Here is a 15151-nt window from a genome sequence, read left to right on the forward strand (position 1 = left end):
TATCGTATCTGTGCACGAATCTAATGTAGTTGATCCACATTTAGTACCGATATTTGATATTAAATTCAATCTAAAATTATCTTGAATGTTGATTTGATTCTGACAGGTCTGCATTTTTTTCTGAAGCAGATTTTACTATGCTCCTTAATCTACTCGTACTTAGGCCTAAGAACTTAACTTCCTCTCTGCGGAAAACCATGTTAAGTATTTTCATCTCTCTTAAAATCCCGTCTCTTTCTACCGAATTTGAACTAGTGAATCTCGGATCTAGTGGCAAGCATTACACACCATAAAGTGGGGCTATTCCGAAAGATTTTTTATTTACCTTTTTGTTGTTGTAAAACTAGTTTTGGTCAGAGTATTTGTTTTGAAGTAGGTTGATTTTAGGATGTTATCCATAAAAATATTTAGTATTTTTTTTAGCCTTCATAGTTTTTGAAAAAAGAAATAAAGGCACCTTCCAGAAAAGTTCCGTGGTTGGGGTTACTTTTTAATAAAAAATTCGCCCTAAATAAGGGTTCGAATAGATCGGCCTACTAATCAATTCATAAAGAATAATCATGAAAACCAATTGTGTGACAATTTGAAAGGGAAAAGAAAACATTAAGATAAATGATATGAAAACATAGGAAATCATTTACAATAAAAGTTTGTTGGGTACAAATGATTACTAATTATAGCTAAGGATGATATATATTGTTTTTAAAAACAATATGCTTGTAGATGCAACCAGGGCTATTCTGAAAGTGTTTTCTCATAGGGTATTTTATTCTGATTAATTTGATATACAACAAGTCAGTATTTTCTGTTTGCAGTCAGCATAATAACGACATCAAAGGAAAGGTCATTTCTACAAAAGGTTTTCTTACAATCTTTTATTTACAAATATTAAGACAAAACTTGGAGTTAAATAAATGTGTTGGTACATAAAACAAAATTATAGATAAACATAATAGTTTTTAATTTTGCTTAATAATTCTTGTTTACGCCACTGCAAATCAGGCATTTCAATGTCACAAGCAAATTAAATTTAGAATAACTCTTCTCGGGTTCTCAGCCAGGTGAGTTGGAGATTTGCTTGTTATAGGCTACTGCTTGTTGAAATAAGAAATGCAAGGCTCATAGATGATTCTCTTTTCATCATCAGTAAGTTTTGGCTGTTGTGCATTTCCTTCAAACCTGATAGTCGGGTCTAGTATTGTTCCTGTGTTCTTTTTTTCTATTAATGACAACAATATCTGCTCGTTTTGTTGAATCATTTTCCGAGATACAATGCATTTCTTCATGGAGTTGCAATCCCTGTTGTCTTAGGATGTCAGCAAACATTGTCCTTACTCCTTACCCTGTGATGGCGGTTGTTCCGCAGTAATTCAGTCTTTCGGCAGAGACCTCGCCTAGTGAAAAATGAGGTCAATAGTAATAATAATAATAATAATAATAATAATAATAATAATAATAATAATAATGCATTTATTATATCCATAAACTTATTCTTAAGCATATCAATAATAGCCGAACTTTCCTGGTTTTCATATTTATCATGCTCTACGCTATGGTATGAAGAGCAATAACTTTTAAGATTAAATTTTGGTGAATTTATGTATTGCTTTTAGAGAAACTAAAATAGTTAGCCATATCATCACATTTAAAATAGTACATTATGCAACGAGCCTATAATGGCAGTAATTAAGACGCAAGTATGATTGTTTATGAAACGAGCGCAAGCGAGTTTCATAATTTTCATACGAGCGTCTTAATTACCATTATAGGCAAGTTTCATACGACTTTTTATGCTCGACCATATTTCTAACTTGAAAGTATTGACAATTAGGTCTTTTTATGGTTATGTGCGAACTGACCTGAATTGTGAGATGTGCGCAGACGCGAAAGTATTGACTTTTTCCGAGGCCGAATGTCATTGACCTTGGCACAGAATAAGAATGAACATTATTCTGATATAACCTGGAAAATGATTTAGAATTGAAAAACGATATGACAAATTGAATTTATTTGAATATTATTTACAATCAACGCTAATTATTATAGTAACAGAACATAACCTTCTGCGACAGTATTGGATTTCCAGCCTCCATGACTTTTCGCTAATTGTCTGTCGATTGCATATCCGAGAATAATCGATATAACGGTACAAAGCTGACTTATGATTGGCTGAAGACCTGTACTTTAATGAGTAGGTGTACTTTAATGACATGCATTAAAGGACTGCTACCAGGTGTATAATTACTACATTTCGGTATGGTCGAGTATAAAATAAATAATTGTTTCCATTGAACATGGAAGTACACTGTAGGCGATGATGAATATTTTAATGAACACGCTGTTTTTGACATTTTGTGTAGCCTATATCTATTTGTATGTTCAGACTAGACAAGTTTACACTGTTGTTAGATTACATAACCGTATAGATCTGTAGGCCGTGCGTAGTTAGACACTTCAATTCCAGCGTCTATGTCAGTTTCTACTTACAGACCACACTGAAAGTAGCAACTTACATTTTGCCCTGAATTTCACTTGCTGGGCACGGCTGACATAATACATGGAGATATTAGCTCACATATTGAAGATAATCTGGATTCTCAACGTTCCCGGAGATTTTATGTTTCAAACTCTCCTTTAACTGCATTGCAATTACGAGATTAACATTTGACGTCTTAGAAATTCGGTTGTTGGGGTCACGCTGGCTTTCACATTTTAAATGTGACGTCTGTTTAGCGTAGTAAATATACGTGTAACGTCATAAAACACGAAGTCAGACCTAACTGGAGACATGAGATATGTTTATAAGAACAAGACTGGGCACTATAAAATTCCTCAGAAGACGTTCCCATTCTACGCCCATGATTTAATCAAGTGAGATTACAGATCTGAAATAAATTTTCTAGGAGACTAAGACGAATTTAATGGTACGAAAACTGGGATTAAACCTTCCACTTATAAACGTATGGACAAAAAACTAACGAATCTGTCGTGGAGAGGAAGTATTATCTCTGTATCCTAACGTGCATACATTAAGGCTCGTGATCTTGCGTCATGGTGTTATTTCTACAAGGTCTTTCCATAAAGACGGCAGTTATTTAATAAGATACAAGCAGGCGCCAGATAACATATTCCTCCGTATTTCAGAAAAAAATAATCTTACTTGCATGAGGTAAATATGACATCTCAACGCACATAAAAACTGAATAATGTAATCTGATAAAGTGCCGGCTGCAACCTAATTGTTATGTCGAAATGTTTAGACTAAAAACTACGTAATGTTATAGACCACAACTTTAAGCCAAGTTTGGTTCTGGCGTCAAATTCAGGAGCCACATTGTCTACTTCTTTCTCGTCACTTCCATTAGGCTTCAACATATTCATTGTTCAACGAGAGAGGTTAAAGAGCAGAATACACAAATTAGAAATTCTTAAGCGTCCTTTTCCAATAGAGTCCTGTTTTAATCCCAAAGGAGTTTTAAAATCAGTGAACTTCAAGTTCAAAAAGGAAAGAAATCCTTAAATAAGAACTCTGTGTCTCACACTGATATTTCTTACACCGCAACGGACTGTGATATCTTATCCATGTGAACTCCATCATTATAGTATTCTATCGGGCTTCAATATTTTTCCACGGGGTGAATTTTCCAACACATTAAGAGCAGAAGCTGAATAGCTTTCGACGCTGGATCTGGACTGATTTCGCTGACATTATTACCTTCATTTCACTCAGACGTTAGATAACCATCGCACTTGAGAAAGTGTTGTAAAATAAACCATTTAAAATATCTTCTACAAATTATAAGCGTTCTGCTTCCTCATATTTTTTATATTCAATTACATGATGTCGTTATAATTGTATTTCTTCATCTATTACGCATTTTATTACAAATTAAGCATTTTGCAATTCCATTCCTTTACGTAATCATAACAAACAATAGAAAACTGTAGGTTTCGGTGATCTTTGTTTGAAACATCCTGCAGTCATTTCTGTCATAGTTGTATTAACTAGTGGTTCCTATTATTTCTATAACACGTAACCTACCCTTCTTTGCCCGCTCACTTCTGCCCACGGAGGGGAAACGTACCCGCTGCCCAGAATCGTGCTATCTGGTCTAGTGGCTAGAGCGCTGAATTTATAATCCTGCAGACCCGGGTCCGATCCTCGGCGTGCCTCAGATTTATAACTTTTGTTGGACAAATCCGGGTAACACAGGGGTTTTCTCCAGGAGCTCCGATTCCCCTGTGACATCCCAACAAATCTCCATCATGTCATCTCATTCATGTGTAGAGTAAACCAATCTTCTCTAGCGCACCCTGGGCAACGACTCTGTCGGTAATTTGATCTACATAGCTGTCTTCATATGGGTGAATGAAGAAGAGTCAAGTACCCGCCATTAGTAAAAAAAAAGAAAAGTTTTCCTACGAACTTCGTTTCTGTTATGTAATTGAATTTATAGTGTAAATTAAAATGTTGTATCCTCTAGAATACTTAGTCAATTTTAGGGTTAAGCGCCACTTACATTGATATCTGAGTAAAATATGATATATTTCACTACAACAGACAAAGAGTAGTAAATTGTGATTGTGTAGCACAGTGGACGACAAAGATTGTCATATAAAATGCAGCCCGCACTACACAGTAAAGGCGGGACAGTAGGAGGGAGAGGATATCCAAACCGTGAGAAAGATGGCATTTTGATTGGAAATTTTATAATATAATCATGATGTTCATGTTCATGGCAGTGACTTACCTCTTTCATTTTCGCAAAACATACAAATTTTATTACCTTTTTTGCTAGGAGAACAACGCGGATATCTGAAATTTAATTTATTTAAAAACAACTGAACATTTTAGGTTATAGCAACATAATGAACCGTCATTAATCAGTAGCAGAATGCATGTTTTCTCTACCGTAATTGAATGAATCAGAGATGGTAGGAATAAAACAAATGAATTATAGGAGGAAACTAAACATTTGAGATTATACACGTCATATGCATGAGTGTAGATTTTAACATTAAACTTATGGTTATAGGCTTAATAAATAGTATTAAATCTTGTTCCATATACTCTTATTATGAGTATAGGCTTACCATCGAAGCAGAGATGATGGTAAAAAAATGTACATAAGAGAAAAAAAAGTTATCGGGTATTAATTTTAGAGCACCATACTATGTACTATCAACAGTAATCTCACTAGAGGTTTTGATTTATCTAGAGAAAATCAAAACTCGAGTGGGATTTAATTGACTATTACACGATTACAAGAAAGTATATAAAGATTAGAAGTAACAAAGTACTGCAATACAATAAAATATTAATTGGCTTACGAAAATACAACTGTCTTCCAATGTATTATTGTACCATCTCAACATTACGCTAGATGGCAGTAGTGTTTTATGATTGTTTTCTTGTTACCGGTATCAGTTGTGCCAACTATGGAATCATCATTGAACTCTGTGGACTGTTACTAGTCAAGAAGGCTTTGTTGATTCAGTTTCATTTTTATTAAAACATTTGCATTCCACTTCAATCATCCGGATCCCAGTAATCAACGTCACTTGATAGATGATTTTCAATACATCTTAGTATTAAACAATCTCTAATACGTGACTATCCATAATATCATATAGCAGAAGCTATAACAAACATAACCTAAATAATATAAACAAGTGTTAGAAAAGTTTTAATTAGGGATGATGAAATAAACAAGAAACGTTTTAATTAACGATGATGAAATAAAAAATAAACATGAATAATTTTAAAAGAAACAATTATTGAAAGTACAATTTTCTGATTCGAATGTTTTAGTGGTTGGTGGTTCAGTTGATGTTATATTGGACGTGTGCGTAAAAGAAGTGAACTCGTTGATGTACATGATGTATCCCTCAACTTATTCAGGATTTCCGAATGATGCTCTTCATATATGACCAATGATCTTTATTAATTCTTGTTCTTGAATGCCAATGCGAGTCATATTTGAAAGTGCTGTGCAGCGACTGGAGTGGTTTGTAATTTTCTGTTTTTTGACGTCCAGACCAGTGCAGTTTGAAATGTTGGCAAACAAAGAACAAATGCTAGGGTAGTGATAAAAATAAACAAATGCTAGGGAAGCGGTAAAATTAAACAAATGCTAGGGACGCGATAAAATTGTGAGATAAGCAGCCATGATTGGTTGAAAGACGTCCTTTCGTACCGTTTTATTGGTCGAAAGTAGTGTGACGTAGTAAAAGTGTAATAGTCAGTCTAATCAGATTTATACAGGTCAATCGAGTGTCAATGAGTTGGTTGATTGGCTGTATGGCGCTCGCTTGGAATTATCATATAAACATAAACTGAAACATTACCCATATACCCATAAATGTTATCATTTTTAGAGACACGGTGTATATGTAACACCTTATGACTGTGTGTACTGAATTTTGAATCAGCTTGTATATTGTAATGCTCAATCTTCGTACAAGGAAGACGAGACGATAATGACTTCTCGCCTGAATAGTAACACGATTTGGAGAGTTTATTCTGCACTTAATTTCCTCCAGCATATCATTTATATTTGTTAGCGTCGCTCCAAGTATTTGAACTTTGCCACACCATCAATAAGCCGTGAAAACAAGACCGATGGAGGCGTTCCTCTCGCCCTGTTTGGTAGAAGACTCGGAATATGGGGCACAGGAGCCGCTTTCGACGTGTACCAAGTCACATCTCATGATTTCCCAAACCATTTATCACCGACATCATTAGCGTTACTGCCAAATACCAATGTCGTTAAGTTACAGATAAGTTGGACGATCAATCTTATATTTATCACAATTACATATTTATAGAGATACATCATTGTTGATAGCGTGGCAACAGGTTTGACCGGCCGGTACTTTCTTCGTCAACCTGCCCTCCCCTCTGCCTCTACCCCCTCGCTAGTCGAAATTGAATTTATCCGCATTCCGATACACTTGTCAAGCTGGAAGAATCAAATCATATGATTCTGCACATGTGAAAGAAGACGTGGGATTGCGATTGTATTATGGCAACGACTTGTTTATGTTATTTCGCTTCGGATGGACACATGGCGGATGATGGATACTGGAATGGTTATGCCTATGCATAGAGAAGAAGGTGGTCGTGACATACTTTCAAAGCTCTCTGACATAGCATTAGCATGACAAAGGTTTTGCTCAATACTGAAGAAATTGCTCTCGCAACTTTGTTATTTATTTATTTATTTTTTTTTGCATTCTCGCTACACTACGTATAGAGGAAGTACAATTTCGCTATGAAGAATTTTTTTGAAAAGAACAAATAAACACGAAGCTTAAATATATGGGAAACAACGGAGCACATTTTCCAAGTTATCATCTAGAACAGTGGTCATTAACCTTTTATAAACTAAGCGATAAGTGAAAAAAAAAAAAAAAAGATGAAAGATGCAAAGGAGTTTTACGAGTTTTTTTTACACTTGCACAGTATTTTACTGAAGAAATTTAAAATTAATTAGTTTACATTCTGTAAATCTGAAATTACATATTGTAAATCTATATAAAGGTACAAATAAATACTGAAATACAGAATATAATAGTAACAATAGAAATATAATAAAATAATACATAAATATAAAAAGGATACATTAATATTATAAATTTGAGGACCGAATGAGCAGCGCTCGCGTTCGGTCACACTTCAGATATATTATTAATGTAAGAGGAATATAGGCCCTATAAATAAAATAAAATGAAATAGGAACTAAAAGTAAAGCTGCAGCTACAATGAAATTACATAATATAATATTAACATAGAGAAGAATATTATCGTACGTCAATCAAGTAGAACAATTTATGAACAAAAAGGAAATAAATAAGAAAAAAAAAAAATATATATATATATACAGTACGTATAGGTTTATACAATACATAATATATTTTGAAATTAGAGAATACATACATAATAGGCTATAGGCTAATTGATTCATACACAGGCTAAGCATATACTTAATCAAATTGAAGAAATTAACACGTTTTTAATTTTCTTGTTATATTTTAGTGAGCTACATGTTAGAAGTTCTGGTGTAACATAGCTACAGAATTATACAACCGAGCAAGAAAAGGTCGTCGCTTTTTGCCTGTAGACTTTTTCTTCCTTCAATTTATGAGAAGGGACTCACAGGTTTACTTCTCTCCGAAAGAAACCGTTCTAATAATAATTTTATAGCCGTTTAAATTTCACCGTCCTGGTTGCATTCTAACTCAAACACAATGAATAAAAAAATGAATACTGAAATATTTATATAGCCTAATGCACTCCTTTCTGATAGCACGATAGACTTGTCGATGGAGTATGAAAGCCATGTTTTGACGAATATTTATACAGTACTATGAACTGTTGAATTAGTTACAAAGATTTCACGATTACATACAAGGAAGTTTATTGATGAAAAAATATACTGACAAGCCATGAGCACTATTTGTAGTTTTTTGAATATGGTCCTACACGATTTCCTAGGTTTGGGACCTACTATTAACTTATTCTAGCTACTCCATTTTACAGTAGAAATATACTGTTACTGTCTGTAGAATTTCCCCAGAATATTATTCTAAAAGTCAATATCGAATTAAAGTATGCAAAGTACATAGTTTTTAAGATATTGCTATTTACTATTCCTTGCATAGATCTAATAGCAAAATATGTTGAGTTTAGTTTGGGGGTAATTTCTTTAATAGGCTATAATTTTTCCAATTTAATATATTATTGAATTGTAAGCCAAGAAATTTCGTTGTTGTTGTTCCTACTAGGAACCTATTAATTATTGCGCTTGAAATTTGCGAGGTAGAATTTGGACAGGATTTAAATTGAATTATGTTAGTTTTGTTACAATTTAATATTAATTTATTGGCTAAGAACCAATCGCATATTAGAATGTGGAGTTATTGGCTGTAATTACTATATTTGTGTCATCTGCAAATAATTGCATACGTGGAAACGCAGCCAGCATTTTGGGAACCTTTCCAGACGCCACTTCTCAAGATTAAATTTTTTTTTTATTTGAATATCTGATGTGATTGCAGTTTTCTTTTCCTAATTTTTATGTTCTTTAAATAATGATATAGTTTTGTAGACAGTGTCACTAATATAATGAAATTATTTGAACATGCGTATGATAGTAGGTAGTTCAAAGTGTGACTGGAAAGTTTTCTTTTCTCAATCGTACTATCAGGGACTGGAATGCTTTACCTGGAGACTTACTAAAGGCTTTACCAATAACCGGAAATGTGTTTAAAAATAGGCTTAAGGACTTTACTAATAGACGGTAGTATATTATGCACAATATTTAAAGGGTGTAATTGATGTTTTGTTATTTGAAGTGTTCTGTCAGTGAAGAAATGTGTTGTGTCAGTGAAGTGTGTTTGTGTCAGTGAGGTTTTGTAGTTTCTAGTGGTAAAGCAAAGTATTTGAACAGTGAAATGTTTTTGAAATATTAGTGAAATCAGGATAGTATCAGTGAAATGTGTCGTAGTACCAGTGCCGTGAGTGAGTTGACAGCGAAATGAATGTAGTGCTGAAAGGCACTTGTGCATGTATGAACATATCATACTCATTGGTTTTAGTTCGAACTTAGAGTTAAGATACAAATTAGATTTACTTTAAATGTTATTTTAAGTGATCGTGCTTCATTTAATGCAGGATGATCCTTATTAATTTGATTATACAATTGTTATTATTTAACATTATTATTATTATTGTTTATTATTATTAGCATTAATTGTTATTAGTATTATTATTATTAATTGTATTTATTATGAACTGTCATTATTGAGTGTAATTAGTTACCACTGCCACCAGGTATTTACCCATTTGCAGTGTGAATAAATACATACATACATACATACATACATACATACATACATACATACATACATACATACATACATACATACATACATTACATACATACATGATTTTATAATTTGTAACTGGGTTGCAAGGAGTAGTGAAGTGCATTCCATAACCTCTCCTACTTAAATCCCATCCTCACCTTCCCGTGGTGCAACCTGTTTTTAACAAACGAGGCTCTGGGGACCGAATCGCAGCGATGCAACTGTTTCATCCAAAGAATGGAGGGAATGAAATTTGAACGTGCTGACCTGCCATGGCATGCATAAGCGTCCCCTAAGTGGTGAAGAGGGGATATGGCCGGTGGAGATGTGTGACAACTCTCGCTGCTAGGTTATGTGGACCCACTAACCAACAGCAGGTATGTTCCTTCAAACAGTTGATTTAACAGCCATAGCATAAAAATATGGTACCTACATTAAAACGGTTATACCACAGTCTAATATATACAGTCACGAAGCTTGAGTTGTGAGGGTGCTAGGAACAATTGACTGTGCCGGTACTATTTCGCATTGTCTGTAATGAGGCGATATTAGCGATCCTAGTGGTTAGCAACTATCTGTTTACTACGTATTGAATGCTAGGTAACTATCGGTGCTGGACCCCGGACTCATTTCACCGGCATTATCACCTTCATATCATTCAGACGCTAGATAACCTAGATGTTGATACATCGTCGTAAAATAATCCAATAAAATAAAAAAAACTACGTATTGAGCTTCGTGACTGTATATACTAGACTGTGATTATACTTTTTGCTACTATCTCCTACATTGGAGAGAAAGAGAGTTAATGGCTTTATTACCAAGAACTCGACATTGGTTAACAACAATGTAATTTATACCTTTTTCATTCTTTGCTAATATTTTCCTTCATTACTTTGGTTTAGTCTTCAGAAATCTTTATGTTGTACATTTGTAAGAGTTCGCAATGAAAGAAAGGGCAATGATAGAAGAAATAATTAAAATATATGTGATCTCGCGTCCTTGTGAGGGAATTTACGATTCTGCGGAACAATATCTATCGAGCTTCAAGCCTGTTGGCCACTTGTCTCACACCGTTTTTCACTATTCAGTTGAAGGTACTAAAAATTTTGAAGGGGAAAAGCCGAAATGGTAACGTAATAGCTACTACATGAGGGGATGAACGTTGTAAGCACGATTCGCAATGTCTGAACAGCAGGAGGGCAGCGTTGCCGAAGATACTTAAAATCTGGGCCGAACGTGTGAGAGAGAGGACGTCGCTATCTTCGATAGACAAGGGAATCCAGCCTTACGCTAGGCGCGTGACAATCGAGTAAGCTCGCCAAAAAGTACACAAAGTGACATGAGAAGAAAAACATTCCATTTGTGAAGAATATAATTTGAAAAAGATGTTAGGGTGGTTCATTATTATTGTGTATTTTGTAATTATTGTGTATTAATTGTATTGTGATTATTTTTATTGTGTGTAATTAAGTTACCACTGCCACCGGGTGTTTCTCCACTTGCAGAGTAAATACCAATACACATTTTACTTGCCATAAATCTACGACACGCGATTCACAGATTTTCTTCCCTCCCGGAGGAAACCTAGATAAGAACTGTACCTCTTAAAACCATCGTCCTCGGTCGGGTTTTTACACGGAAAATCACAATCATTGGCTATCAAAGTAACCGCTAGATCACCGGCGACGATTCCACTTAGTGCTAGAACACGATCTCTGCTTTTGTCACTCCTTAATGCTACTGCCTGTGAGGACGGTTGTGAATGTCTATCGACTCGTATCATGAGTTATTTTACAAGACGGAGAAGGTAGCTGCAATTTCACCAGGTTGGTTTGTAGAAAACATTTATATTTAAATACCAGGCTAGGGTGACCAGAGTCACATCGATAAAAAGAGAACACAAAGCTTCAAAAAGGAGCGCATTGTTCCAAAAAAGAGGACAGAAAATATGTACAGCTGTCAAAAGAAAAAGTGGCCGCTCTCCTGTATCAAAGATCCTTTCGGGTATCTTCGCTACAATTCGGAGACAGGCGATGTTACATGTTGTTGGACCACGTTGCCTGATATCTACAGTTATAATTGAAGTATACTGTGTGTTATTCGATAGCATAATGGTAGCATTCAGGCGTCTTATTCATGAGGTCCTGCGTTCGACTACAACCTCGTGCTTTTTATGTCCTTTTTTGTTCTGTTTTTGAGAGAGACAAACTAGACATAATGGCTCCTTTTTCTTTTATGATTATTTTAGTAATTAACATCAGGTTCATTAATATATTATGCCATGACTTTATCATTATCATTATGATATTGTGGCTGCAAATGGAAAGAAAAAAGATTTTATTCTCAATAAAATATCTTTCGTGGCATAAACAAAACAAATTTACTGGCGTCGGCCTTAAAATATTCAAACAATTAAGCGTTCAAAAAACAAAACAAAAAGCCACAATTCAATATTTAGTCTATCTTCCTCTTATCTCGATCATCTTGCAGTCGAGTGGGCATGGAATTGACTAGTCTTTGCAAATAGCGACTGTTCTTAGACACGATATTCCAGGCATTCTGAACATACACACATAAATGTTCTGTCCATGGGCAGGTCTTTAACTGCAAACCCAGCAATCTCCAATCTTTCCTATTTTCTGCCTTCCTCTTAGTCTCCGCATATGATCCACATATCCTAATGTCGTCTATTATTCTTTTCAACCAGAGACCCAACCAATTCCTTTTTCTCTTTCTAATCAGTTTCAGCATCATTCTTTCTTCACTCGCTTTTTCAAACACAATTTTATTTCTTATTCTGCCTGTCCACTTTACACGCACCGTTCTTCTCCACATCCACATTTCAAATGCTTCAATTCGTTTCTCTTCATTTCGTCGTAATGTCCATGTTCCTTCCCCATACAATGCCACACTCCACATAAAGCACTTCACTAGTCTCTTCTCCTTAGTTCTTTTTCCAGAGGTCCGCAGAAGATCCTTCTTCTTCTATTAAAAGCTTCCTTTGTTCAAGTTTGCAGTTTTCTTAGGAAGGATAGGCCTAAATGCGGTAACATCCCGTTGCTTTCCGCACACCACAATCTCTTTCGCAATTTATTAAATTCCAAGGGGCCCAAGCGTGGAGATGAGGAGAGTGGATTTGACTAATTGGGCCCTCCGGACTTCACCGAAAGTCACGGCAAGGGTTAAATATTAATTCTATCAGGATGTTTGACCCGGTCAGAGACCGGGAAATCTCAATTAGCCTTTGCCCCCCGCATCCTGGACTAGCTTCTACGAATCATCAGAAGATCTTAGAGTGTGATTGGGCCAATTTTTCCAAAAATGTTTCCACACTTTTGCTCTCGTAGGTCAGCGGACGAACGTCGGAATTTAGATGTCAACGTCTCAGGTTCAATTCCTCGTTACTCCTTTTCATTTTATTGTGGTTCAAGATAGTATAATGTAATAATACAAAAAGAAAAACTAATACCAGTATTATGCAACTGGATTTTTCCAAACCTAATATTAAATTTATGTTATTTATATCGCTAAAGAACGATTACAATATAAATAACTTTAATATTATTTATACAGTCTCACTAAAGAACGATAACAGAATATAAATGATAAATATCGGTTTGTTTAATTAATATTTTGCGAAAGAACAATAACAATATAAATAACTTGAATATTGTTTTATAATGCTAATGAAGGAAAGCAGAGTATAAATGATAACTTGAATATTATTTATATCGCTAAAGAACGATAACAATATAAAAAACCTGAATATCATTCATATCGGAATTTCACAGATTTATTACAGATGTATTTAAGGAATTGTAGAAGAATAGTAATTAGTAACAGTGTCCTATTTATTCTTCTTGGAGCCAAATTTGTAACTTTTAAAAGTGTGGTTACTATGTTGAAGTGTATGTGTTGTAACGGATGCTTGATTTGTTATGTATGTGAGTCAGTTATGTGATGCTTGATGTCGTCGCAATGTCGTAATTATGGTTTGATTGTGTTTGTGTGACTATTGTGTATTAATTTATGATGTATGGTACGGAAAGCTGCATATTTGTGTTATAGAAGTGTTACGTATGTGTGTTGTTAATGTTTTTGTATGTTACAAATTGATACCTGATATTTGTTTTGCAATCGCAATGCCTAATTTACGGATTGTTTATGTTTTGTTTACATCGCGTAAGCTAATTTAATTTTCTTTTCCATTTCTCTTTATGCTTATCTTTTTTGTGTATAAAACTATAGCTCTAACATACATATGTAAAATACGGCTAACCCCCATTGGAAATACAATAATAATTATTATTCATATCGTTATAATACGATAACAGAATACAAATGATGACCTGAATTTTGTTCATATCTCTAAAGAACGATAACAAAATATAAATAACGTGATATCCATAAAGAACGATAACTGGATATAAATGATAATTTGAATATCATTTACATCGCTAAAGAAAGATTAAAAAATAAAATGAAAACTTGAAGAAGGCCCGAACCCACGACCTTTGAATCATTAAACAAACATTCTACCACTGGTCCACGAGGCGTAGATATGGAACACTTTCATAGTTCCGGAACTGCTTGTACAAGCACATGCATCGTGTAACATCGCCGCGACCCGAAGTGGACTTTGAAAATATTCGCTGTTCACGAGTGCGGCCACTTTTTTTTTTGACAGCTGTACATAGATTTGGGCTTGGTCCTAGGCCTATATTATACCTTAAATTACATCAATATTTATTTTATTACAAAATATTTACAATACAGATTTAGGCTTATATCATGCTTAAATCAGGATAGAATCAGTGAAAATCAGGATAGAATCAGTGAAATGTGACGTAGTTCCAATGCAGTGAGAGAGTTGACAGCGAAATTAGTGTAGTGTTGAAAGGTACTTGTGCAGATATGAACATATCATACTCGTGGGTTTTACTCGTAGTTCGAACTTAGGTTTAAGATACAAATTAGATTTATTTTAAATGTTATTTTAAGTGATCGTGATTCATTTAATTTAGGATGTTCCCTGTTATTATTATTATTATTATTATTATTATTATTATTAATTATTGTTGGTATTAATTATTAGTATTATTATTAATTGTATTTTTAATTAATAAGTTTATTATTGTCATTATTGAGTGTAATTAGTTACCACTGCCACCGGGTATATACCCATTGCCGTGTGAATAAATATATACATGCTTATAAGTAAGTTAATATCAATTTTATTAGAAAATAATTACGAAAAAACTTAATAATAATGATTTAC

The sequence above is a fragment of the Periplaneta americana genome, chromosome 9, assembly GCF_040183065.1.
Source record: "Periplaneta americana isolate PAMFEO1 chromosome 9, P.americana_PAMFEO1_priV1, whole genome shotgun sequence".
NCBI classification, from domain to species: Eukaryota; Metazoa; Arthropoda; class Insecta; order Blattodea; family Blattidae; genus Periplaneta; species Periplaneta americana.